Source organism: Hyla sarda, chromosome 6 (assembly GCF_029499605.1).
Source record: "Hyla sarda isolate aHylSar1 chromosome 6, aHylSar1.hap1, whole genome shotgun sequence".
Taxonomy (NCBI): domain Eukaryota; kingdom Metazoa; phylum Chordata; class Amphibia; order Anura; family Hylidae; genus Hyla; species Hyla sarda.
Window position 1 is genome coordinate 152,065,036 of NC_079194.1, and position 27,828 is coordinate 152,092,863.

Genomic DNA, 27,828 nt, shown 5'->3' on the forward strand with positions numbered 1-27,828 from the left:
TGATACCCTCAGTATCCCCACAACGCCTACTACCACCACCAGCTTCCACCTCTACCACCTCTGCAATGCAAGTTGACTGTCCTAATATAACTCCTTCTAATGGCCAATGTGATCATCATGCTTAACACTAAGGGGAAAGGCAGAGATAATGGAACAGACCATCTAGGAAAGACATTTCCACCTCCCTATGTAACTGTAGACGATGAGGAATTCACCTGGCTCAGCATCAGTCATCCAAGATAAGTAGAAAAAGAAGAGAGATCGCACTCACCCAGTTGTATAAGTCTTCTTTATTTATAACGACAGTCCATATTGCCTGATGCTGTGGTAGGGAGTAGCAGTCGGCATCCTGATGATTGAACGGCAGAGACGAGGCAGCACTCCTTTCGCGGTCTTGTCCTCTTTCTCAAGCCTCACGCTCAGCATTAGACTCTTCTTCCTCCTCCTGAGAAGACCTGGAACCAATCAACCAGTCCACAAAGGCCATATTATCCTCCAAAACCACACAACTCCTGAAAAACAGTAAGAACCTTTGCTTGCTGAAAAGGCTGCTACTAGTGATGAGCGGCAGGGGCCATATTCGAATTTGCGATATTTCACGAATATATGGACAAATATTCATCCTATGTTTTCGAAATTCGCATATTCGCTATGTTGGTTCTCATTTTTTTTCCATGCGAAAATTCCTAATGAAATTCACATAGTGCACATGCGCGATTATATATTTCACCTAAAAGAAGGGAGGGATCGGTGTCCTCTGACTGGAAGTGCTGATATTCGTGAATATTTGCATATTCGCGAATATTTGCACAATCGCATATTCACGAATATGCAAATATTTGCATATTCGAAAAATTCTAACGGATACTCATCATTACGAATATATATCACTATAGTCCATATATTTGTGAAATCGCGAAGTGCCGATATTTGCGGTAAAAATTAGCATTTCGAATATTCGAACACTAGCTGCTACCACAATCACCAGGCACGTGGCTTCTGCTGCTGCCTTTACTGGTGCTGATACTAACCCCAACATTCTTACTGTCAGTGGACATATCAGAAGTTCTCTGTCCAACAATTCCTTTACCGGACATATTTTTTATTGTAAATGATTTGGAAGTTATTTCTGTCTTTTTAGGGTGATTTGTCACTCACCAAATAGTCAGGTTTTACTCTCAATGCTTTTAACTGCATAGTTAGGCACAACCCAGATAGAAATACTATATAGATTAAACCCCAAAAATATGTAACTAATGTAACTGTGCTTTGGGTGGCTATGTCATGTTCACACTTAACACTTTTAACTGCACAGTTATGCAAAATCCAAGTAGAGATATTATTCTTATTATGTTAGATTAAGCCAAGAAAATACATGTAATTTTGCTGTAGATGGCTAATGTACGTTCATGTTCACAGCGTTTTTATGTTCAACCCAGGTAAAAATACTTTGTTTGTATTCTGCACTGGTTTGCACAGTTTTTTTTTCCCATTATGGCTTCAAGAAGTGCTGGGCTGCACCTGTCCCTGCACTTCTGTCAGCAATAAAGGGTGAGCTGAATAAATTTTTACTCAAAAATACTTTGTTAAATTAAACCCAGAAAATACACGCAACTTGTCCTTTAGATGGCTATGCCACGTTCCCTTTCAACGTTTTTAACTGCGTTGTTATGTTAAACCCAGGTAAATATACTTTGATTAAATCCAGAAAATACACCTAACTTGTTACTGCTCCAAACCTAATTTCTAATTAATAATTTCTTGGTATCAATTGGCCATCCTTTGTAAGATATAAAGGGTAACATGCAGTAAGGGTTACATTCATAAAGGGTTACATGCAAGTGTGGGAACTCACCCAAGACTTTAACTCAAGTGCTGGTGCTGCTAATGGGAATGATGTTCCTGCTGTGGAAAAAGTGCAGGAACTAAGTTCTCATGTGCTCCTGCAGGACTTAAGCCCTGGTTACATGCATTGGGCAATACATGGCGTGAGTCACTTTTATAATTAAGTTTACTGAATTGCACTTCTGTTATCTCTATGCACCATAATAATGATGAGCTGTCTGGTAATATCCATTTAACCTATACTTTTTTGAAGATCACAGAACAGGTTAACTGTTATGTCATACTATTTAAAATAAATAAATAAACCATGAATTTTTAGTTTTCTCCCCCATTCGTTATTGCATTTAAGGCAACCAATTTCTTTTTCCTTTTCCAAATTATTTCCATCTGTAATAGTAATGTACTGTAGTTCTGCCTGGTTGTGTACTACTTCAAATGTTAAAAACAGTAGCTCATGTGTAAGTGGTACACATGTCACAAAATGCACTTTATCCATTCAGGTGGGGACTTGATTGCTCACATAAATTAAATAAATTATAAATTATACTTGTCTTCAAGTAAACATTATTTCTTACATTGCAGAGCTGTTTTTCTTTCATAGAAATATTTCTATTTTATACATTACAATGCACACACATTCTGCTAAACATATAACAAGGCTGCAATAAGCAATATGATAAATTATGTAACACACAAGATGCCAGTATAATTTATTCCATAAAATAAAGGTTATATAAAGTAATTGATAAAAAGCAACCAGATTATTCATACAAAAAACACAAACCTTTTTACAATAGATTCAGGTAAAAAAGTGAATTGTATAGTTTCTTTAACGCTGCATTTAAAGGGCCAGACAGACTATAAATCACAAGCTACACACACCACTTGTGTATTTTCTGCATAGGTATTTAAGTATGTTACCTCATCTCTACTTGACAGATATTAGAGATGAGCAAATTGAATCTGACGAATTTGAATTTGTTAAGAATTTCATAAAAAATTTGATTGCAGAGAGGGGCAGAGAGCTATGTGTTGCCTCATACATTTGAACAAGCTGGCTCAGCTGTAGAAACGTTAGGAGAGGAGGGAAGAATATGTTTTTAGTGCAACTCTGTGTCTTTGTCCAAGCACACAGTTGCTGTCTTTGTGTTTAATAGACAGCAACTGTGTGCTGTAGCACTGTTGTGTACTGCTGGTGTTGTGCCCAAATACTTATTTAAGCGTACTGTAGCGCAATTTTCTGCCCTCATAAGTGCATACCAGATACTTACATCTAAGTAGTGTACTCTTTTGTACCTGTTAATCTGTCAAGGGCCTAGATACTGTGAAAGGCCAGGCAAAAGTAATCACTGGCTGGTGTTTTGCTCAAATACTTTTTTAGGCGTACTGTAGCGCATTTTTTTGACCTCATAACTCCATACCACATACGTACATCTAAGTAGTGTACTGTTTTGTACCTATTAATCTGTCAAGGGCCTAGATACTGTGAAAAGTCAGGCAAAAGTAATCACTGGCTGGTGTTTTACTCAAACACTTTTTTAAGCGTACTATAGCGCATTTTTAAGCCCTCATAAGTGCACACCACATACCTACATCTAAGTAGTATATTATTTTGTACCTGTTAATCTGTCCAGGGTCTAGATACTGTGAAAGGCCAGACAAAAATACTCTCCGGCTGGTGTTTTACTCAAATACTTTTTTAAGCGTACTGTAGCACATTTTTCTGCCCTCATAAGTGCATACCAAATACGTACATCTAGGTAGTGTACTATTTTGTACCTGTTAAACTCTCAAGGCCCTAGATACTGTTAAAGACCAAGCAAAAGTAATCACTGGCTGGTGTTTTACTGAAATACTTTTTAAGCGTACTATAGCAAATTTTTCAGCCCTCAAAAGTGCATACCACATACCTACATCTAAGTGGTGTATTATTTTGTACCTGTTAAACTCTCAAAGGCCTAGATACTGTGAAAGTCCAGGCAAAAGTAATCACTGGCTGGTGTTTTACACACTTTTTTAAGCGTACTGTAGCGCATTGTTCTTCCCTCATAAGTACATACCACATACATACAAGTAATTGGTGTACTATTTTCTTCCTGATAAAGTCTTAAGGGCCTCATTACTGTTAAAGGCCAGCCAAAAGTATGCACCTGCTGCTGTTCTAGACAAATGCTGTTTTAAGCGCAGTGAAGCGTATTGTACTCCCCTCATATACGCACTAAGTATGTCAGGCAGAGAAGTGCCAGGACGTGCACAGAGAAGTGGCAGAGGCCAAAATTCATCAGGCGCAGGCAGGGGTCGCAGCAGAGTAGGGGCGAGTAGCAGCAGGAGTCGCAGCAAGAGGCCTGATCTCCCTGTATCAGCTAGCGGTCGTGTCTCGACCAGCAACCCATCTGCTGTCATCGATTAGTTAACACAGTCATCCACTTCATTACAAGTGACATCTGATACCCCAGTTGGTATGGCCCAAGAGCAGTCCCTGTCCTCCCATTGCCTCTGTCCTATGCTGTTCCCTCCCCTAAAGAAGTATCTTATGCTGTGGATTCAGCTCCACTATTCAGTGAGGATGATCTAACAGAGGACAGTCAGCAGCTACTGCCCAGCAGTCATGTCTCGATCAGCAACCCATCTGCTGTCACCAATTAGTTAACAGTCATCCACTTCATTACAAGTGACATCTGATACCCCCAGTCAACAGTCAGTGGTCCCTCAGACACAACACTCAGTTGGTATGGCCCGGGAGCAGTCCCTGTCCTCCCATTGATTCTGTCCTATGCTGTTCCCTCCCCTAAAGAAGTACCTAATGCTGTGGATTCAGCTACACTATTCTGTGAGGACGATCTAACAGAGGACAGTCAGCAGTTACTGCCCAGCCAGCCAAGGCCCCACCCCCTCAGCCAAAGGGAGCTGTGTGTCATACCCTCCTTCTGTCGCTCCAAATGCTCCTGCTCCTCCTACTCCTCCTACTTTTAGTCAGTCATTCCACCAGCAATCCTTCGGCTAAGCCATGTCCAAGAGACAACATTATGCGCCCACTCATCCAACGGCACAGAAGCTGAATGTGCTCCTGTCCAAGTTGCTGTTGCTGCAGTCCTTTCCTTTTCAAGTGGTGGACTCTGCACCTTTCAGGGAGCTGATGGCTTGTGCTGAGCCGAATTGGAGAGTCCCAAGCCATCATTTCTTTGCGAAGAAGGCAGCACCAGCCCTGCAGAATTTTGTGGAAGAGAAGGTGGGCCAGTCCTGGAGCCTGTCAGTGAATACCAAAGTGCATGGCAGTGCCAACATCTGGAGCTGTAACTTTGGTCAGGGACAATACATTTGCTCTACGGCCCACTGGGTGAATGTGCTTCCTGCACAGACACAACACTAACTTGGACAGGTCATGCCGCTTTCTCCTCCACGCTCTCAGGCCGTTGGAGGTTCCACCCTCCATATGTTTGACCAACTATTCGAACAGAGAAAAGCCATCACCAATTTCTTGATGATCCGAGCAGATAGGGGTAGCTCATACGTGACATACGTGATCCATTTGCTCAGGCCCTTTGAGGAAGCCACATTATTAGTCAGTCACTAGGATTACGAGGAACGACATCATTCCACTGCTTAATTTCCTACAATACGTGTTAGAAACGATGGCTGGTCAGGGCACTGGAGACGTGGCCCCTACATCTCATGGGCACTTGAGCCATGTGGGGGCTTAACTGGAAGAAGGGGAGGGGCACAGTGGAGCACAATTTAGGTTTTGTAAAATGGGCGGATTTTCTAGACATCTGACAGGAGAGGACAAGCAGGAGCAGCCAGAGCCTAGGGGGTTAGGCGAGACCGAGGACCCAGACACACTGTGGCAGTATGTAGTGGAGATGGAGGCAGGGAGTCCCTCCGAGTAACTTGCACAAATGGCACGATGCATGCTCACTTTCTTGAGTTGTCACCATACGGCAGCATGAGGACTTTCCACCTTATTGGACCCTCGCTAGCGGCACAAAATGGGGGCATTTTTTACACCCACTGAGAGGGAGGACAGACTGACCTACTACAGAGACATCCTACGTAGTCAGTTGGCGGATGCCTATCTGCAACATTGGCGATTCTCTTGCACGTTTGACTTGGGGGGGGGGCCCTCTGCGCTCATCATCCACTCCCATGGCTGCTGGGCAGGGGGTGGGGTGGCAGGAGCAGTATCAGCTCCATCAGCAGCAGCCTGATTCTACAGTCGCTGATGAGTACCTTTCTTCACCCGCATAGGGAAGCAACTCATCAGAAGCAGGTAGTCCTGGAGCAGTATCTGAACCAGCAGGTGGTGGCATACCTTGACATGCCCATGCCAACAAACCTTGAAAATCTGCTGGACTTCTGGGTAGCCAAACTTAATTTGTAGCTGCAACTAGCAGAGTTTGCCCTGGAAAAGCTGTCCTGCCTGGCCAGTAGTGTGCCATCAGAGCAGGTGTTTAGTGGGGCGGGGACCACAGCCACCCCAAGGAGACCTTGTCTGTCCACGAAAAATGTGGAGAGACTGACTTTTGTGAAGATGAATCAGGCATGGATCAGCCAGGATGTTCACCCATTAAGCCACTATATGGTCTCCTCATGCTTCCGTCACCACCAGGCTGTGTCATTCAGCCACTATATGGTCTCCTCCTGCTTCCGCCACCTCCAGGCTGTGCCATTCAGCCACTATATGTTCTACTCATGCTGCCGCCAACTCCAGGCTGTGCCATTCAGCCAATATATATGGACTCCTCATGCTTCCGCCATCTCCAGGCTGTGTCATTAAGCCACTATATGGTATCCTCATGCTGCCGACACCTCCAGGCTGTGTCATTCAGCCACTATATGGCATCCTCATGCTGCTGCCACCTGCATGCTCTGTCATTCAGCCACTATATGGTCTCCTCATCTGCCACCAACTCCAGGCACCAACTCCAGGCTGTGCCATTCAGAAACAATATGTTCTAATCATACTGCCGCCAACTCCAGGCTGTGCCATTAGCCACTCTATGTTCTACTTATGCTACCGCCAACTCCAGGATGTGTCATTTAGCCACTATATGGTCTCCTCATGCTGCCGACACCTCCACGCTGTGACATTCAGCCACTATATGTTCTATGCATGCTGGTGCCAACTCCAGGCTGTGCCATTAAGCCACTATATTGTCTCCCCATGCTTCTGTCACCTCCAGGCTTTGTCATTCAGCTACTATATGGTATCTTCATGCTGCCGCCACTTACACGCTGTGTCATTCAGCCACTGTATGTTCTACTGATGCTGCCGCCAACTCCAGGCTGTGCCATTAAGCCACTGTATGGTCTCCACATCTGCCCCCAACTCCAGGCTGTGCCATTCAGCCACTATATGTTCTAGTCATGCTGCCGCCAACTCCAGGCTGTGCCATTCAGCCACTATATGGTGTCCTCATGCTTCCGCCAACTCCAGTCTGTGTCATTCAACCACTATATGGTTTCCTCATGCTGCCCCCACCTCCACTATGTGTTATTCAGCCACTATATGTTCTACTTATGCTACTGCCAACTCCAGGCTGTGCCATTCAGCCACAATATGGTCTCCTGTGACAATCAGCCCCTGTTCGTTCTACTCATGCTGCCGCCAACTCCTGGCTGTGTCATTCAGCCACTAAATGGTCTCCTCATGCTTCCGCCACCTCAAAGCTGTGCCATTCAGCCACTATATGTACTACTCATGCTGACGCCAACTCAAAGCTGTGCCATTCAGCCACTATGTGGTCTCCTCATGCTTCCGCTGATCTTTAGTGTCATCAGTTCATGACCGCTGGTCCATAGTGCTGCTCACTGATCTGTGTCCTCTGAACCTAATCTGTTATAGAGTTCTATGTTCCTGTATGTTTCTGGTTTGTGACCGACTATTTGTTAGTATGTGTTTTTATTAGGCCATTGCACTTTAGTTCAGGAAGGGATTGGTGCCCAGTTGTCGATCCACCATTTAGGGTGGATGGGCAAGAAGGCTGGGAGAGCGGTTTTAGGGTCAGTTTAGCACTCACTCTTCCTGTCCCCCGGTCGGTCCCTGACATTTAAATTTGAAAATTCATTTTTAATCTCAGGGATTGTGACACCCTATTGTCTCCTCACAGGTGTAAGAATAAATGTCTGCGGCACACATCATGGATTCAACACAACTTTATTGTCAGTTTATGCAGAGCACAGGCCATTGTCTCCTCATGCTGCTGCGAGCTCCAGCCTGTTTCATGGTTTACTGATGCTGCTGGACCTCGGGACATTACCTAAAAATTTTTTATGGTAGCACTAGCTTTAACCCCTTAATGACCAAGCCCATTTTCACCTTAAGGACCAGGCCAATTTTATTTTTGCGTTTTCGTTTTTTCCTCCTCGCCTTCTAAAATCCATAACTCTTTTATATTTTCATCTACAGACCCATATAAGAGCTTGTTTTTTGCGTGACCAATTGTACTTTGTAATTAAACCTCTCATTTTACCATAAAATGTACGGCGAACCCCAAAAAATATTTTTTTAGGGAGGAAATTTAAATGAAAACCCAAATTTTGCACATTTTGGAGGGGTTCGTTTTTACACTGTACAATTTACAGTAAAAATGACATGTTTTCTTTATTCTGTGGGTCAATACGATTAAAATGATACCCATGGCTAGATACTTTTATATTTTTGTACCGCTTAAAAAAAATCAAAAACTTTTTGTACAAAATCAGAAATCTAAAATCGCTCTATAACCTATAACTTTTTCATTTTTCCGTATATAGGGCGGTATGAGGGCTCATTTTTTGCGCCGTTATCTCTACTTTTTTTAAACATTATATTTTGATAGTTCGTACAATTATGCATGCGGCAATACCATATATGTTTATTTTTAAAAAATTACGCTTTTTGGAGGTAAAATGGGAAAAACTGACAATTTTCATTTTTATTGGGGGAGGGGATTTTTAACTTTTTTTTAACTTTTTATTTTTACATTTTTCAACTTTTTTTTTAACACTTTTTATGTCCCCATAAGGGACTATCTATAGCAATCCTTTGATTGCTAATACTGTGCAGTGCTATGCATAGGACACAGCACTGCTAAGTATTATCGGTGATCTTCTGCTCTGGTCTGCTCGATCTCAGACCAGAGCAGAATACCCCGGGAGACGGCAGGAGCCAGGTGAGGGGACCTCCGGCCGACATGCCGGATGATCGGATCGCCGCGGCAGCGCTACGAGCGATCCGATCATCCAATCAAAGTACCGCAATGCCGCAGATGCCGTGATCTGTACAGATCACGGCATTTGAGGGGTTAATGGCGGAAATCCGGGCGATCACAGATGTCGGCCATTACGGGCGGGTCCCCGGCTGCTGCTAGCAGGCGGAACCTGCCGTGTGTGATGCGAGCACCCTTCCGATGCTCGCGGTCATACACAGGATGTAAATGTACGTCCTGGTGCGGGAAGTCCCGCCAAACCAGGATGTACATTTACGTCCGTGGTCGTTGAGGGGTTAAATTTGAAAATTCATCTTTTAATCTTAGGGATTGTAAAGCCCTTTTGTCTCCTCATACTGCTGCCAGCTCCAGGCTGTGTCATTCAGCCACTATATGGTATACTGATGCTGCTTGGCCTGGGACCTAAAAAATGTTATGGTAGCACTAACTACCATAAATCTTCAATTTAAATTAGAAAATTAATCTTTTAATCTTAGGGATTGTGAGGCCCTATGGTCTCCTCATGCTGCCGCCAACTCCAGGCTGTGTAATTCAGCCATTATATGGCCCCTCTCTCTGCCGCCAATTCCAGGCTGTGTCATTGTGCCAAATTATAGTCTCCTCATGCTGCTGCCACCTCTAGACTCCATGTGCCGCCATGTGACTCCTTGTTAGATTGGGTTTTGTGGTCATACAGTATTTGTTTAAAGTAAACACTGGGACATTAAACTTGGGAATCTAATATAAATGTTACATTTAAAAAAATCAATGAAATCTTTTTAAGACTGAGGCCCTATGGTCATCGACATCATATTACCTGGGGAATTATCACAAAAATCCAATTACAGCTTGGAGTGATAATAATGAAGAATGAACTATAACTGATTAAATGAAACATTCGCTCTGAGAGGCAGGGGCTAGAACAGATGGTATCTCGCCTGGTGGAGGCCCGCCAGCTTGATTCTCACCAGAATGGGTAATCCAAAAATTCAAATAAATTCAAATTAAAGTAAATAAAAACTACATAAAACATCTGCCACATCCCGACGCTCTATGGCAGTGATTCTAATAGCGAAGCCTGTAATCTGCATGTCATAATGAATAACAGTATTATTTCACTAACATAGCACACTCCGTGTTACGCCGAGCGCTCCGGGTCCCCGCTCCTCCCCGGACTCCCTCCCCCTCGCCACATCCTCGCTACTGCAGCGCCCCGGTCAGATCCACTGACCGGGTGCGCTGCGATACCGCCTCCAGCCGGGTTGCGATTCGCGATGCGGGTGGCGCCCGCTCGCGATGCGCACCCCGGCTCCCGTACCTGACTCTCTCTCCGTCGGTCCTGTCCCGGCGCGCGCGGCCCCGCTCCCTAGGGCGCGCGCGCGCCGGGTCTCTGCGATTTAAAGGGCCACTGCGCCGCTGATTGGCGCAGTTGGTCTAATTAGTGTGTTCACCTGTGCACTCCCTATGTATACCTCACTTCCCCTGCACTCCCTCGCCGGATCTTGTTGCCATCGTGCCAGTGAAAGCGTTCCCTTGTGTGTTCCTAGCCTGTGTTCCAGACCTCCTGCCGTTGCCCCTGACTACGATCCTTGCTGCCTGCCCCGACCTTCTGCTACGTCCGACCTTGCTCTTGTCTACTCCCTTGTACCGCGCCTATCTTCAGCAGTCAGAGAGGTTGAGCCGTTGCTAGTGGATACGACCTGGTTACTACCGCCGCTGCAAGACCATCCCGCTTTGCGGCGGGCTCTGGTGAAAACCAGTAGTAACTTAGAACCGGTCCACTAGCACGGTCCACGCCAATCCCTCTCTGGCACAGAGGATCCACCTCCTGCCAGCCGAATCGTGACAGTAGATCCGGCCATGGATCCCGCTGAAGTTCCACTGCCAGTTGTCGCCGACCTCACCACGGTGGTCGCCCAGCAGTCGCAACAGATAGCGCAACAAGGCCACCAGCTGTCTCAACTGACCGTGATGCTACAGCAGCTACTACCACAGCTTCAGCAATCATCTCCTCCGCCAGCTCCTGCACCTCCTCCGCAGCGAGTGGCCGCTTCCGGCCTACGACTTTCCTTGCCGGATAAATTTGATGGGGACTCTAAGTTTTGCCGTGGCTTTCTTTCACAATGTTCCCTGCACTTGGAGATGATGTCGGACCAGTTTCCTACTGAAAGGTCTAAGGTGGCTTTCGTAGTCAGCCTTCTGTCTGGGAAAGCTCTGTCATGGGCCACACCGCTCTGGGACCGCAATGACCCCGTCACTGCCTCTGTACACTCCTTCTTCTCGGAAATTCGAAGTGTCTTTGAGGAACCTGCCCGAGCCTCTTCTGCTGAGACTGCCCTGCTGAACCTGGTCCAGGGTAATTCTTCCGTTGGCGAGTACGCCATCCAATTCCGTACTCTTGCTTCCGAATTATCCTGGAATAATGAGGCCCTCTGCGGGACCTTTAAAAAAGGCCTATCCAGCAACATTAAAGATGTTCTGGCCGCACGAGAAATTCCTGCTAACCTACATGAACTCATTCATCTTGCCACTCGCATTGACATGCGTTTTTCCGAAAGGCGTCAGGAGCTCCGCCAGGATATGGACTTTGTTCGCACGAGGCGTTTTTTCTCCCCGGCTCCTCTCTCCTCTGGTCCTCTGCAATCCGTTCCTGTGCCTCCCGCCGTGGAGGCTATGCAAGTTGACCGGTCTCGCTTGACACCTCAAGAGAGGACACGACGCCGCATGGAGAATCTTTGCCTGTACTGTGCCGGTACCGAACACTTCCTGAAGGATTGTCCTATCCGTCCTCCCCGCCTGGAAAGACGTACGCTGACTCCGCACAAAGGTGACACAGTTCTTGATGTCAACTCTGCTTCTCCACGCCTTACTGTGCCTGTGCGGATATCTGCCTCTACCTTCTCCTTCTCTACTAAGGTCTTCTTGGATTCCGGATCTGCAGGAAATTTTATTTTGGCCTCTCTCATCAACAGATTCAACATCCCTGTGACCAGTCTCGCCAGACCCCTCTACATCAATTGTGTTAACAATGAAAGATTGGACTGTGCCGTGCGTTACCGCACGGAACCCCTCCTAATGTGCATCGGACCTCATCACGAAAAAATTGAGTTTTTGGTCCTCTCCAATTGCACTTCCGAAATTCTCCTTGGACTACCGTGGCTTCAACGCCATTCCCCAACCCTTGATTGGTCCACAGGAGAGATCAAGAGCTGGGGTACTTCTTGTTTCAAGGACTGTCTTAAACCGGTTCCCAGTACTCCCTGCCGTGACCCTGTGGTTCCTCCTGTAACCGGTCTCCCTAAGGCTTATATGGACTATGCTGACGTATTTTGCAAAAAGCAAGCTGAGACTTTACCCCCTCACAGGCCTTTTGACTGTCCTATTGACCTCCTCCCGGGCACTACTCCACCCCGGGGCAGAATTTACCCTCTGTCCGCCCCAGAGACTCTTGCTATGTCTGAATACATCCAGGAAAATTTAAAAAAGGGGTTTATCCGCAAATCCTCCTCTCCTGCTGGAGCTGGATTTTTCTTTGTGTCCAAAAAAGATGGCTCCCTACGTCCTTGCATTGATTACCGCGGACTTAATAAAATCACGGTAAAGAACCGCTACCCCCTACCTCTTATCTCTGAACTCTTTGATCGCCTTCAAGGTGCCCACATCTTTACCAAACTGGACTTAAGAGGTGCATATAATCTCATCCGCATCAGGGAGGGGGACGAATGGAAAACTGCATTTAACACCAGAGATGGACACTTTGAGTATCTGGTCATGCCCTTTGGCCTGTGCAACGCCCCTGCCGTCTTCCAAGACTTTGTTAATTAAATTTTTCGTGATCTCTTATATTCCTGTGTTGTTGTGTATCTGGACGATATTCTGATTTTTTCTGCCAACTTAGAAGAACATCGCCAGCATGTCCGCATGGTTCTTCAGAGACTTCGAGACAATCAACTTTATGCCAAAATGGAGAAATGTCTGTTTGAATGTCAATCTCTTCCTTTCCTAGGATACTTGGTCTCTGGCCAGGGACTACAAATGGACCCAGATAAACTCTCTGCCGTCTTAGATTGGCCACGCCCCTCCGGACTCCGTGCTATCCAACGTTTTTTGGGGTTCGCCAATTATTACAGACAATTTATTCCACATTTTTCCACTATTGTGGCTCCTATCGTGGCTTTAACCAAGAAGAATGCCAATCCTAAGTCCTGGTTGTCACGATGCCGGCTGGCAGGTAGTGGATCCTCTGTGCTAGAGAGGGATTGGCGTGGACCGTGCTAGAGGATCGGTTCTAAGTCACTACTGGTTTTCACCAGAGCCCGCCGCAAAGCGGGATGGTCTTGCTGCGGCGGTAGTGACCAGGTCGTATCCCCTAGCAACGGCTCAACCTCTCTGGCTGCTGAAGATAGGCGCGGTACAAGGGAGTAGACAGAAGCAAGGTCGGACGTAGCAGAAGGTCGGGGCAGGCAGCAAGGATCGTAGTCAGGGGCAACGGCAGGAGGTCTGGAACACAGGCTAGGAACACACAAGGAACGCTTTCACTGGCACTAAGGCAACAAGATCCGGCGAGGGAGTGAAGGGGAAGTGAGGTGATATAGGGAAGTGCACAGGTGTAAACACTAATTGGAACCACTGCGCCAATCAGCGGCGCAGTGGCCCTTTAAATCGCAGAGACCCGGCGCGCGCGCGCCCTAGGGAGCGGGGCCGCGCGCGCCGGGACAGAACTGACGGAGAGCGAGTCAGGTACGGGAGCCGGGGTGCGCATCGCGAGCGGGCGCTACCCGCGTCGCGAATCGCATCCCGGCCAGAGGCGGTATCGCAGCGCCCCGGGCCCGGAGCGCTGCAGTGAGAGGAGTGTAGCGAGCGCTCCGGGGAGGAGCGGGGACCCGGAGCGCTCGGCGTAACAGTACCCCCCCCCTTGGGTCTCCCCCTCTTCTTGGAGCCTGAGAACCTGAGGACCAGACTTTTGTCCAGGATATTGTCCTCAGGTTCCCAGGACCTCTCTTCAGGACCACAACCCTCCCAATCCACTAAAAAGAAGGTTTTCCCTCTGACCTTTTTAGATGCCAAAATTTCCTTGACGGAGAAGATGTCCGAGGAGCCGGAGACAGGAGTGGGGGAAACAGATTTGGGAGAGAAACGGTTAATGATAAGTGGTTTAAGAAGAGAGACATGAAAGGCATTAGGAATACGAAGAGAAGGAGGAAGAAGAAGTTTGTAAGAGACAGGATTAATCTGGCGCAAAATCTTGAAAGGACCAAGATAGCGTGGTCCCAACTTATAGCTAGGGACACGGAAGCGGACATATTTGGCGGAGAGCCATACCTTGTCTCCAGGGGAAAAAATGGGAGGAGCTCTTCTTTTCTTATCCGCGAATCTCTTCATGCGTGAAGAAGCCTGTAAGAGAGAATTTTGGGTCTCTCTCCATATGATGGAGAGATCACGAGAAATTTCATCCACAGCGGGCAGACCAGAGGGCAAGGGGGTAGGGAGGGGGGGAAGAGGGTGACGGCCGTACACCACGAAAAACGGGGATTTGGAGGAAGATTCAGAGATTCTGAAATTATACGAGAATTCGGCCCAAGGTAGAAGATCTGCCCAGTCATCCTGGCGGGAGGAAACAAAATGTCGTAAATAGTCACCCAAGATCTGGTTAATTCTTTCTACTTGTCCATTGGATTGAGGATGGTATGCAGAAGAAAAATTTAATTTAATCTTGAGTTGTTTACAGAGAGCCCTCCAGAATTTAGACACAAATTGGACGCCTCTATCCGAGACGATCTGCGTAGGCAACCCGTGAAGACGAAAAATGTGTACAAAAAATTGTTTAGCCAACTGAGGCGCTGAAGGAAGACCAGGAAGAGGGATGAAATGTGCCATTTTGGAGAATCGATCAACGACCACCCAAATAACAGTGTTGCCATGGGATGGGGGTAAGTCAGTAATAAAATCCATACCAATCAGAGACCAAGGTTGTTCGGGAACAGGCAGAGGAAGAAGAAAACCAGCGGGCTTCTGGCGAGGAGTCTTATCCCGGGCACAGATAGTGCAGGCTCGCACAAAGTCCACCACATCAGTCTCTAGAGTCGGCCACCAATAGAAGCGAGAGATGAGTTGCACAGATTTCTTGATGCCCGCATGACCTGCGAGATGGGAGGAGTGACCCCATTTGAGGATTCCGAGGCGTTGGCGTGGAGAAACAAAGGTCTTTCCTGGTGGAGTTTGCCTGATGGAGGCTGGAGAAGTGGAAATCAGGCAGTCAGGAGGAATGATGTGTTGAGGAGAGAGTTCAATTTCAGAAGCATCTGAGGAACGAGAGAGAGCATCGGCCCTAATGTTCTTATCAGCAGGCCGAAAGTGAATTTCAAAATTAAATCGGGCAAAGAACAGAGACCACCTGGCCTGACGAGGATTCAGCCGTTGGGCAGACTCGAGGTATGAGAGGTTCTTGTGATCGGTGTAGATAATAACTGGAAATCTTGATCCCTCCAGCAGATGCCTCCATTCCTCAAGTGCTAATTTAATGGCTAGAAGCTCTCGATCCCCGATGGAGTAGTTCCTCTCCGCCGGAGAGAAGGTCCTAGAAAAAAACCCACAAGTAACAGCATGCCCGGAAGAGTTTTTTTGTAGAAGGACAGCTCCAGCTCCCACTGAGGAGGCGTCAACCTCCAATAGGAAGGGTTTAGATGGGTCAGGTCTGGAGAGCACGGGAGCCGAAGAGAAGGCGGACTTGAGTCGTTTAAAGGCGTCTTCCGCTTGAGGAGGCCAAGACTTGGGATCGGCATTTTTTTTGGTTAAAGCCACAATAGGAGCCACAATGGTAGAAAAATGTGGAATAAATTGCCTGTAATAATTGGCGAACCCCAAAAAACGTTGGATGGCACGGAGTCCGGAGGGGCGTGGCCAATCTAAGACGGCAGAGAGTTTATCTGGATCCATTTGTAGTCCCTGGCCAGAGACCAAGTATCCTAGAAAAGGAAGAGATTGGCATTCAAACAGACATTTCTCAATTTTAGCATAGAGTTGATTGTCACGAAGTCTCTGAAGAACCATACGGACATGCTGGCGGTGTTCTTCTAGATTGGCCGAAAAAATTAGGATATCATCAAGATATACAACAACACAGGAGTATAACAGATCACGAAAAATTTCATTAACAAAGTCTTGGAAGACAGCAGGGGCGTTGCACAGGCCAAAGGGCATGACCAGATACTCAAAGTGTCCATCTCTGGTGTTAAATGCTGTTTTCCACTCATCCCCCTCTCTGATGCGGATGAGGTTATAGGCGCCTCTTAAGTCCAATTTAGTAAAGATGTGGGCACCTTGGAGGCGATCAAAGAGTTCAGAGATGAGGGGTAAGGGGTAGCGGTTCTTAACCGTGATTTTATTAAGTCCGCGGTAGTCAATGCAAGGACGTAGAGAGCCATCTTTTTTGGACACAAAGAAAAATCCGGCTCCGGCAGGAGAGGAGGATTTACGGATAAAGCCCTTTTTTAGATTCTCCTGGACGTATTCAGACATGGCAAGAGTCTCTGGGGCAGAGAGAGGATAAATTCTGCCCCGGGGTGGAGTAGTGCCCGGGAGGAGGTCGATAGGACAATCATAAGGCCTGTGAGGAGGTAGAGTCTCCGCTTGTTTTTTGCAGAAAACATCCGCGAAGTCCATATAGGCCTTAGGGAGACCGGTTACTGGAGGAAGCACAGAGTTACGGCAAGGGTTACTGGGAACCGGTTTTAGACAGTCCTTGGAACAAGAGGGCCCCCAACTCTTGATCTCCCCAGTGGACCAATCCAGGGTTGGGGAATGAAGTTGAAGCCAGGGAAGTCCAAGGAGAATTTCCGAGGTGCAATTGGGGAGGACCAAAAGTTCAATCCTCTCGTGATGAGATCCGATGCTCATTAGAAGGGGCTCCGTGCGGAAACGTATGGAACAGTCCAATCTTTCATTGTTTATACAATTGATGTAAAGGGGTCTGGTGAGACTGGTCACTGGGATGTTGAACCTGTTGACGAGAGAGGCCAAAATAAAATTTCCTGCAGATCCAGAGTCTAAGAAAGCCACGGAAGAGAAGGAGAAGGCAGAGGCAGACATCCGCACAGGCACAGTAAGACGTGGAGAAGCAGAGTGGACATCAAGGATTGTCTCAGCTTTGTGCGGAGTCAGGGTACGTCTTTCCAGGCGGGGAGGGCGGATAGGACAATCCCTCAGGAAGTGTTCGGTACTAGCACAGTACAGGCAGAGGTTCTCCATGCGGCGTCGTGTCCTCTCTTGAGATGTCAGGCGAGACCGGTCGACCTGCATAGCCTCCACGGCGGGAGGCACAGGAACAGATTGCAGGGAACCAGAGGAGAGAGGAGCCGAGGAGAAGAAACGCCTCGTGCGAACAGAGTCCATATCTTGGCGGAGCTCCTGACGCCTTTCGGAAAAACGCATGTCAATGCGAGTGGCTAGGTGAATAAGTTCATGAAGATTAGCAGGCATTTCTCGTGCGGCCAGAACATCTTTAATGTTGCTGGATAGGCCTTTTTTAAAGGTCGCGCAGAGGGCCTCATTGTTCCAGGATAATTCAGAAGCAAGAGTACGGAATTGTACGGCATACTCGCCAACGGAAGAATTACCCTGGACCAGGTTCAACAGGGCAGTCTCAGCAGAAGAGGCTCGGGCAGGTTCCTCAAAGACACTTCGAATTTCCGAGAAGAAGGAGTGTACAGAGGCAGTGACGGGGTCATTGCGGTCCCAGAGCGGTGTGGCCCAAGCCAGGGCTTTTCCAGACAGCAGGCTGACTACGAAAGCCACCTTAGACCTTTCAGTGGGGAACTGGTCCGACATCATCTCCAAGTGTAATGAACATTGGGAAAGGAAGCCACGGCAAAGCTTAGAGTCCCCATCAAATTTATCCGGCAAGGATAGTCGTAGTCCAGAAGCGGCCACTCGCTGCGGAGGAGGTACAGGAGCTGGCGGAGGAGATGGTTGCTGGAGCTGTGGTAGTAACTGTTGAAGCATAACAGTCAGTTGAGACAGCTGTTGGCCTTGTTGCGCAATCTGTTGTGACTGCTGGGCGACCACCGTGGTGAGGTCAGCGACAACTGGCAGAGGAACTTCAGCGGGATCCATGGCCGGATCTACTGTCACGATGCCGGCTGGCAGGTAGTGGATCCTCTGTGCTAGAGAGGGATTGGCGTGGACCGTGCTAGAGGATCGGTTCTAAGTCACTACTGGTTTTCACCAGAGCCCGCCGCAAAGCGGGATGGTCTTGCTGCGGCGGTAGTGACCAGGTCGTATCCCCTAGCAACGGCTCAACCTCTCTGGCTGCTGAAGATAGGCGCGGTACAAGGGAGTAGACAGAAGCAAGGTCGGACGTAGCAGAAGGTCGGGGCAGGCAGCAAGGATCGTAGTCAGGGGCAACGGCAGGAGGTCTGGAACACAGGCTAGGAACACACAAGGAACGCTTTCACTGGCACTAAGGCAACAAGATCCGGCGAGGGAGTGAAGGGGAAGTGAGGTGATATAGGGAAGTGCACAGGTGTAAACACTAATTGGAACCACTGCGCCAATCAGCGGCGCAGTGGCCCTTTAAATCGCAGAGACCCGGCGCGCGCGCGCCCTAGGGAGCGGGGGCCGCGCGCGCCGGGACAGAACTGACGGAGAGCGAGTCAGGTACGGGAGCCGGGGTGCGCATCGCGAGCGGGCGCTACCCGCGTCGCGAATCGCATCCCGGCCAGAGGCGGTATCGCAGCGCCCCGGGCCCGGAGCGCTGCAGTGAGAGGAGTGTAGCGAGCGCTCCGGGGAGGAGCGGGGACCCGGAGCGCTCGGCGTAACACTGGTCTCCTCAAGCGGAAGACGCATTTAAACGGCTCAAGTCTGCCTTTTCTTCTGCTCCCGTGCTCTCCAGACCTGACCCATCTAAACCCTTCCTATTGGAGGTTGATGCCTCCTCAGTGAGAGCTGGAGCGGTCCTTCTACAAAAAAATTCTTCCGGGCATGCTGTTACTTGTGGGTTTTTTTCTAGGACCTTCTCTCCGGCGGAGAGGAACTACTCCATCGGGGATCGAGAACTACTGGCCATTAAATTGGCACTTGAGGAATGGAGGCATCTGCTGGAGGGATCAAAATTTCCAGTTATCATTTTCACCGATCACAAGAATCTCTCCTATCTCCAGTCCGCCCAACGGCTGAATCCTCGCCAGGCCAGGTGGTCGTTGTTCTTTGCCCGTTTTAACTTTGAAATTCATTTTCGCCCTGCCGACAAGAACATTAGGGCCGATGCTCTCTCTCGTTCCTCGGATGCCTCGGAAGTAGAGGTCTCTCCGCAACACATCATTCCTCCTGACTGTCTGATCTCCTCTTCTCCAGCCTCCATCAGGCAAACTCCTCCAGGGAAGACCTTTGTTTCTCCACGCCAGCGTCTCGGGATTCTCAAATGGGGTCACTCCTCCCACCTCGCAGGCCATGCGGGCATCAAAAAGTCCTTGCAACTCATCTCTCGTTTCTATTGGTGGCCGACTCTGGAAACAGATGTTGTTGATTTTGTGCGGGCCTGTACTGTCTGTGCCCGGGATAAGACTCCTCGCCAGAAGCCTGCTGGTCTCCTTCACCCTCTGCCTGTCCCCGAACAGCCTTGGTCTCTGATTGGTATGGACTTTATTACAGACCTACCCCCATCCCGTGGCAACACTGTTGTTTGGGTGGTCGTTGATCGATTTTCCAAGATGGCACATTTTATTCCTCTTCCTGGTCTTCCTTCAGCGCCTCAGTTGGCAAAACAATTTTTTGTACACATTTTTCGTCTTCACGGTTTGCCCACGCAGATTGTCTCGGATAGAGGTGTCCAATTCGTGTCAAAATTCTGGAGGGCTCTCTGTAAACAACTCAAGATTAAATTAAACTTCTCTTCTGCTTATCATCCTCAATCCAATGGGCAAGTAGAAAGAATTAACCAGGTCCTGGGTGACTACTTACGGCATTTTGTTTCCTCCCGCCAGGATGACTGGGCAGATCTTCTACCTTGGGCCGAATTCTCGTACAACTTTAGAGTCTCTGAATCTTCTGCTAAATCCCCATTTTTCGTGGTGTACGGCCGTCACCCTCTTCCCCCCCTCCCTATTCCCTTGTCCTCTGGTTTGCCCGCTGTAGATGAAGTGACTCGTGATCTTTCCACCATATGGAAAGAGACCCAAAATTCACTTTTACAGGCTTCATCTCGCATGAAAAAGTTTGCCGATAAGAAAAGAAGAGCTCCCCCCATTTTTGCTCCCGGAGACAAGGTATGGCTCTCCGCTAAATATGTCTGCTTTCGTGTCCCCAGTTACAAACTGGGACCACGCTATCTTGGTCCTTTCAAAGTCTTGTGCCAAATTAATCCTGTCTCTTACAAACTTCTTCTTCCTCCTTCTCTTCGTATTCCCAATGCCTTTCATGTCTCTCTTCTTAAACCACTCATCATCAACCGTTTCTCTCCCAAAATTGTTTCTCCCACTCCTGTTTCCGGTTCTTCTGACATCTTCTCAGTTAAGGAGATACTGGCCTCCAAGACGGTCAGAGGGAAAAAATTTTTTTTAGTCGATTGGGAGGGCTGTGGTCCTGAAGAGAGATCCTGGGAACCTGAGGACAACATCCTAGACAAAAGTCTGGTCCTCAGGTTCTCAGGCCCCAAGAAGAGGGGGAGACCCAAGGGGGGGGGGGGTACTGTTACGCCGAGCGCTCCGGGTCCCCGCTCCTCCCCGGAGCGCTCGCCACATCCTCGCTACTGCAGCGCCCCGGTCAGATCCACTGACCGGGTGCGCTGCGAAACCGCCTCCAGCCGGGATGCGATTCGCGATGCGGGTGGCGCCCGCTCGCGATGCGCACCCCGGCTCCCGTACCTGACTCGCTCTCCGTCGGTCCTGTCCCGGCGCGCGCGGCCCCGCTCCCTAGGGCGCGCGCGCGCCGGGTCTCTGCGATTTAAAGGGCCACTGCGCCGCTGATTGGCGCAGTTGGTCTAATTAGTGTGTTCACCTGTGCACTCCCTATGTATACCTCACTTCCCCTGCACTCCCTCGCCGGATCTTGTTGCCATCGTGCCAGTGAAAGCGTTCCCTTGTGTGTTCCTAGCCTGTGTTCCAGACCTCCTGCCGTTGCCCCTGACTACGATCCTTGCTGCCTGCCCCGACCTTCTGCTACGTCCGACCTTGCTCTTGTCTACTCCCTTGTACCGCGCCTATCTTCAGCAGTCAGAGAGGTTGAGCCGTTGCTAGTGGATACGACCTGGTTACTACCGCCGCTGCAAGACCATCCCGCTTTGCGGCGGGCTCTGGTGAAAACCAGTAGTAACTTAGAACCGGTCCACTAGCACGGTCCACGCCAATCCCTCTCTGGCACAGAGGATCCACCTCCTGCCAGCCGAATCGTGACACTCCGTATGCATGTTCGGACAAGGCAAAGTGTTCGACACACCTATTGAGCCTCTTTGTAGGCCAGAAATAGCCTAATTTTTTATAGCAATTCGCCACAAATAAATTTGGTTTGAATCAAATTTTTCAGAAATTCTCTAATCTTTAACAGATATGTATGAGCCATGACTGTGACTCCCTCTCCTCTCTCATCTCTGAAGTGTTTATAATATGATCTTTGTAACCTTGCCTTTCCTTTAAGATTCATTAACACCTCAATAAGTAACTGTTGTTGGTACAGCCAGTTTAGAAATGAGGAGTGGTCTGATCTGCAATAAAGTTTTTAAGGGCAAAAGGTACTATGCATATTGAACTTCACAGTGAGTTTACTAACAATATGCAGTTCTTTTGGAATTGTAGGTAGAACCAGTACTTATAAAGATGTAGTGCACCCTTGTGTGTAGTTCTACGGACAAGTAACCTCTATATTACACTTTATAGTTAACGCTCTTTGCTATGTTTGCATTTTGCAGTCTGTCTCCCATTTGTATTGCTGATGTATAATTTATGTACTGCAGATATTGCTGCCACCTAGTGCCCATTTAGTGTTATGGTGAGAGCAAGTGATTATATGCATCAGTTAGACACCCACATTAGGATGGAAGGCAGGACTGGCTCTAGCTATAGGCAGATTAGGCAGCTGTCTAGAGTACCCCCTTGTTGCTTGGTGGTTTGTTACAGTGTGTCACCCTAGTAGTAAGGTGATTAGAGGAGAAGAAGGTTTGTTACAGTGTGTCACCTCAGTAGTAAGGTGGGGCATGACAGAGGGTGGAGACAATGGGTGGGGTCAAGAGGGCGGCAAAAATCCTTGCACCAGCCCTGATAGAAGGTGTCAATGGTAAAAGGTCAGTAGAGAGTCAGTACAGCATTCAGTTCAGTGGAGAGAAGTGTGGTGTCATGAAAGTGGAGAGAAAGATCCTGCATCACATGTGACTAGAGACCATATTTAACTCAGGAGCACCAGTTTTAATTCAAGGGGCTCTACATTGCTTATTAAGAGTGCCAGTGCCTGAGAGGGTCACATCTTTTACATGAGTGATAGTGATTAAGAGGGCCACACTGTTTACAAGCCAGCAAGGATAAGTTAAAAAAGTACCTTGCTGCCTTCTAGGACTTGTTCGATTTTAGGGCGATCCTAGTCATCAGGATAGCTGAGAGGGCTACAGCACGGTTGCCTACGTTATTACAAATTAGCTTAAATGGGTGAATTGAGATGGGAATCAGTTTCCCCACGCAGGAGTTACTGGACTGTGAGTCAGAGCTATATTAGTCATTATGCACCAGTGGGTCTCTGTCTAGGGTACCAGGGTTGAGGTGGCAGCACTTCAGTGAGAAAAAAAATAAAGATTCGTTTTGATGTAGTTGCCTTTGCCATGCTGTGGCCTGAAGGAAAAAAAACAAGGTTCCTTCTTTGGTTAAATCGACATGGATCAAAAGTGCTGTGAGATTTACCTGCAGCCACAGCTGCTCATTGGCCCAGATTTATCAATCTGTGTGAGAGAAAAAGTAGAGGGATTTTCCCACAGCCATTATCTTGTGGATTGTTCTATGTATAAGGTTCTATGTATAAGGGTGAGATGTGGACCTGCTACAAAATCCGCATGTAACTGATGCAGTTTTCGCTGTGTAATGGTGGTGACAGATCTACATTAAAAAAGTTGTGACACTTGTGCAATCACCCTAATGGCCCCACCCTATTCGGTTAGAGTACCTAGGGCAGCATGAGCTGTAAATATGGTCCTGCGGTAAGTACAACTTGCTAAGAGTCTGAACAGAAAAAGGCAAGGGACTCCTACAATCCACACCAGCCTAAAGTGAGGTTGTTCTCTTGCTTTGTGCACATATGTCCTGAAATCTAGACAATCTTGTGCATCAGTTATGATTTCTCTACTGTTTTATGGGGGGGGGGGGGGGTTGTGAAAGAGGAGATACTGCCTTTATATATAATCAGCATGTGTGCCCTGCTACCTAAACCATACTACACATCCAGAGCTGTCCTGATTTCCTTTGCAACCCTGCTCCAGCTCTGCAGGATCAATGAAAATACCTTTGGGAACCCCTGTAGCACCACAAGGTCCAGCCTGCCTGCAGAAACGTATCTAAGTGAGCAGAATAAATGTTAAAATTCCTTGGTTTACCTGACAGTAAGGGTCTATTCACACGTACAGTATTCTGCGCAGATTTGATGTGCAGATTTGAAGCTGTGTTGTCAGTTTACATTGAAATCTGCAGCAGAAAATCCTGTGCATCAAATCTACGCATCAAATCTGCACAGCACACTGTACGTGGGAATAGACCATAATCGTGCCTAAATAGAGAAGGACATTTTTTTTCTGTTTGAAAAATGAGCTGTACATGCATTCATCCTAGGGGCCAGGTAGGCAATGTTCCTCCAAAGTGGCCTTAATAGTTTTGATTTGTACATGAAGGAAATAATAGACAGTAACAATATAATATATATATATATATATATATATATATATATATATATATATATATTCATATATATATATATATATATATATATATATATATTCATATACATATATATATATATATATATATATATATATATATATACGTTTTTATTTTTTCTATGCACTGTAAAGATGGCCTTGGAGAAAACATGTAGTAAAACTGACAGCGGGTAATAACTGAATAGCATTTTATGTAATAACAGTTCATGGTGATGAATGGATTGCAGTGTACCAGAGGGACTGAAGAGCTCTCTGCCTTTCATACCAGCTCATACTGTCAGACAAAAATTTTAGTGTTTTATCCTCCTCAGCCCAGGCACAAATGAAAACCGCATTGGTGATTCAGAGGTGATTGTTAAACCATCCCTGAGCTCCCCTGTGTTTGTTGTACCATTCTGGAGCCCTGTGGTTTGTACTGAACTGAAGTAGAAACTGTTTAGCAAGTTACAGTTATAACTCTCCCCTGTTAATAGTATTACTGTCATGTGAGGAAGAAGCCAGGGCAGATCTTATGGCAATCAAAATTAGTTCTCATTATTGCTTAAAGGGACACTGCAGCCAAACCTTTTTCTTATTACCTTCCCAGCATAAGCATGATGGTGGTAAATGGTTGTCCTGCACCTTTTCTTATTGGACACTCCTCAAAAAGATGTCACTATAGTCCCTGTTGCACTCCAACTACATTGCTGATTCACATCCACTGCGTTGACCGGAAGTAACTTTCACAATGAGATGCTTGCTGAGTCTCTTAGAGTCACATTAAGACAGTGACCTCCGATTTACCCAGTGTTCAAATGAAGTAAAGCTGTACTGTAATTGGTTATTGTAGAGATGTGCAGGATATCGCGGAACCCCCCCCCCCCCCCATCCATCTAATACTTATCCCCTTTCCTTTTCAAAGGGGATAAGTTTTACTGCACCACAGTACTCCTTTAAGAATACAGAATGCTGTTACACATGTGATACATTCAGTTATCTATATATATATATATATATATATATATATATATATATATACATATATATATCAGTTATCATATTACATATCAGTAAGCTTCCCCCATCAGAATACAGAATGCTGTTACACCTGTGATACATTCAGTTATCTATCTATATATATATATATATATATATATATATATATATATATATATATTTATATATATATATATATATATATATATATATATATAAATATATATATATATATATATATAGATAGATAGATAGATAACTGAATGTATCACAGGTGTAACAGCATTCTGTATTCTGATGGGGGAAGCTTACTGATATGTAATATGATAACTGATATATATATATGTATATATATATATATATATATATATATATAGATAACTGAATGTATCACATGTGTAACAGCATTCTGTATTCTTAAAGGAGTACTGTGGTGCATATATATATATATATATATAAGTAAAAACACAAAGGGAGCCAGCACTGGATGACCACTGGGGATGTGCCCGTAATCCACCCGAACGCCAAAGGCGGGTACACTTCACACTCTCTCCAAAGGAAACAGCAACAATCGCCAGGTCCAGTATAGTAGCAAACTGATATTTATTGCATCAATAACAGCAACGTTTCGGCTAAAAGTGAGCCTAAGGCTCACTTTTAGCCGAAACGTTGCTGTTATTGATGCAATAAATATCAGTTTGCTACCATACTGGACCTGGCGATTGTTGCTGTTTCCTTTGGAGAGAGTATATATATATATATATATATATATATAGAACTTGCTGATGAAGTGATAAATCTCAGTAGAAATCAAAAGATAATGCAGACACCACCATATGAAAGTGGAAAAGAATACACATAATTGTCTATGGGACACCAGCGCTCTGTTTTGCTCAAACACTGGTTATTGCATTAGCTCTTCACTAGTAGAGATCATTTTGCTTCCATTACTTGTCTCTGCAGAATACTTTTTTTTTATATACAAACATCAGATAACTAACACACCATAGTTTCAAAATCCATAATTTCTAGTGGGATTGCTCCCAGATTCCTTTCAGCACAGCCTGTACTAGTAGGCCAGCTTCAGGGTATCCCACAGACTGGAGACGAGCGCTAATGTTCTGGGCACCTCTCCGACATAGCCCAGTCTGATGTCATAACCAAAAATTCTGTTGTTGCCAAAAATACCCTTTAAATAATACTGTGGTCTCAAGACTCAAACCACAATCTGTATGAAATATGTATTTAACTGTTTGCTGCTGAGAGATCTGCTTTATTAATGCTTAAATAATAATCAATATAGAAAACAGTCTTTGAACTTGCAGCAGCCCAGAGGTAGTGCATATGTTACTAAAGGGTAACCCTTGTAGGATTGCTGGGAGCAGTGGTTCCAAAACCTTGGTATGGTTTTTGTCTGGCTAGTATGAGGGCTTCCACAAGGTGGTCCCATGTTTCATGCGCTGATACAATAATGGAGAATCGAGTATAATGCTATGCACTCCCCTGGCTTGTTACTACCAATAACAGTGGGGTTCAGGAGTGAGACCTGGTATGATCAAAACGTTTGACAGATCTGGGCAACATATCAAACATTTTTGAAATGATAGTAATGCTTTAGGTGTCTGGCATGATGGATTGTGGGGTGGTTCAGGTGCAAGGCAGAAACTGGAGAGTAATGGAATAACGTAGCAGTTCTTAACTAAAAACAACTCAGTCATTGAATAGGGATACAAGCTCTTAATAGCAATGATGTGGGGCAGAATGGTTACCTGTAAAGTGTTGTCTGAGTTACCTGTTATAATTTTGTCCACAAGTCCTAGCTGTTTTATCTCTCGCTCTATAGGAAGGTTTAAATACAGTAATCTCAAAGTAAAGAGGGTCTAGTGAGCATGTCCTACAAGTCTCTCTTTCTTTAGTATGATTCAGATGCTGAAAAGCTTGCTGTTTGTCTTTCCTGTTTCCAATTTCCAAACTGTGGGGGGGTAACTGGTAGTTTTCATAATTTAAAAGCAATGCTGCGCTAGGCCTGGCTGAAAGCCCTGAAAGCTCCTATTATACTTCTATAGGGTGCTTGTACAACTTATGCCCAAAGTCTAAGTTTCTTCTTCTTTCCTGGAGGGGGAAGACAACACAGATCTGTTAGCACATCTTCTCTTTTACTTTGTCTCTCCTCAATTAATTTTCTACCTCACTATATAGAATGGGAGTCCTAACTCCTCCCTATCCCCAAACATTCTAATGTATAGTGTATTGTGTTGACTAAACTCACAAAGTCATAAAACCTGTCCAGAGGAAAAGTTGCTGAGTTGCCCAAAGCAACCAAACAGATCTCTTCTTTTATTTTTCAGAGGCCTTTTCAAAAATGAAAGAAGCGATCTGATTGGTTGCTATGGGCAACTCAGCAACTTTTTCTCTGGACAGGTTTTGATAAATCTCCCTCATAGAGTGTGGTATGAATCTTACCCCTTCGGTTCTCTATCAAAACTGTCTACAAGAAGATACCGTATATACTCGAGTATAAGCAGAGTTTTTCAGCACGATTTTTCATGCTGAAAACACCCCCCTTGGCTTATACTCGAGTGAACTCTTCGCCCTCAGTGGTCTTCAACCTGCGGACCTCCAGATGTTTCAAAGCTACAACTCCCAGCATGCCCGGACAGCCATCGGCTGTCCGGGCATGCTGGGAGTTGTAGTTTTGAAACATCTGGAGGTCTGCAGGTTGAAGACCACTGCAGCCTTCGTCATCATCCAGACACCCCACCCCCTTTAGTTTTATACTCACCTCCCCTCGGCGGGAAGGAAGGGTGAGCTGGTCCAGGCCATCTGTGCTGCAGGGACCGTCCGGTGGAGAGGGATAGTCGTTTCGGGCTGTCCATCTTCACCGGGGGGGGCCTCTTCTCCGCGCTTCGGGCCCGGCCC

The 27,828-nt window shown here is 46.5% G+C and overlaps 1 protein-coding gene and 1 long non-coding RNA gene across 9 annotated transcripts in view; one reads left to right on the forward strand and one right to left on the reverse strand.

The window, feature by feature from the left end:
- The window catches only part of ZNF469 (zinc finger protein 469), a 607,005-nt gene that overhangs the window by 277,356 nt on the left and 301,821 nt on the right, over positions 1–27,828 (forward strand). The gene's annotated exons all lie outside the window — the stretch shown is intronic.
- On the reverse strand, positions 278–27,814 carry LOC130276341 (uncharacterized). The gene is made up of 3 exons (XR_008845091.1): positions 27,692–27,814; positions 26,702–27,021; positions 278–455 (listed from the first exon to the last, which is right to left on the reverse strand). It is a non-coding gene; the product is annotated as an uncharacterized LOC130276341 (long non-coding RNA).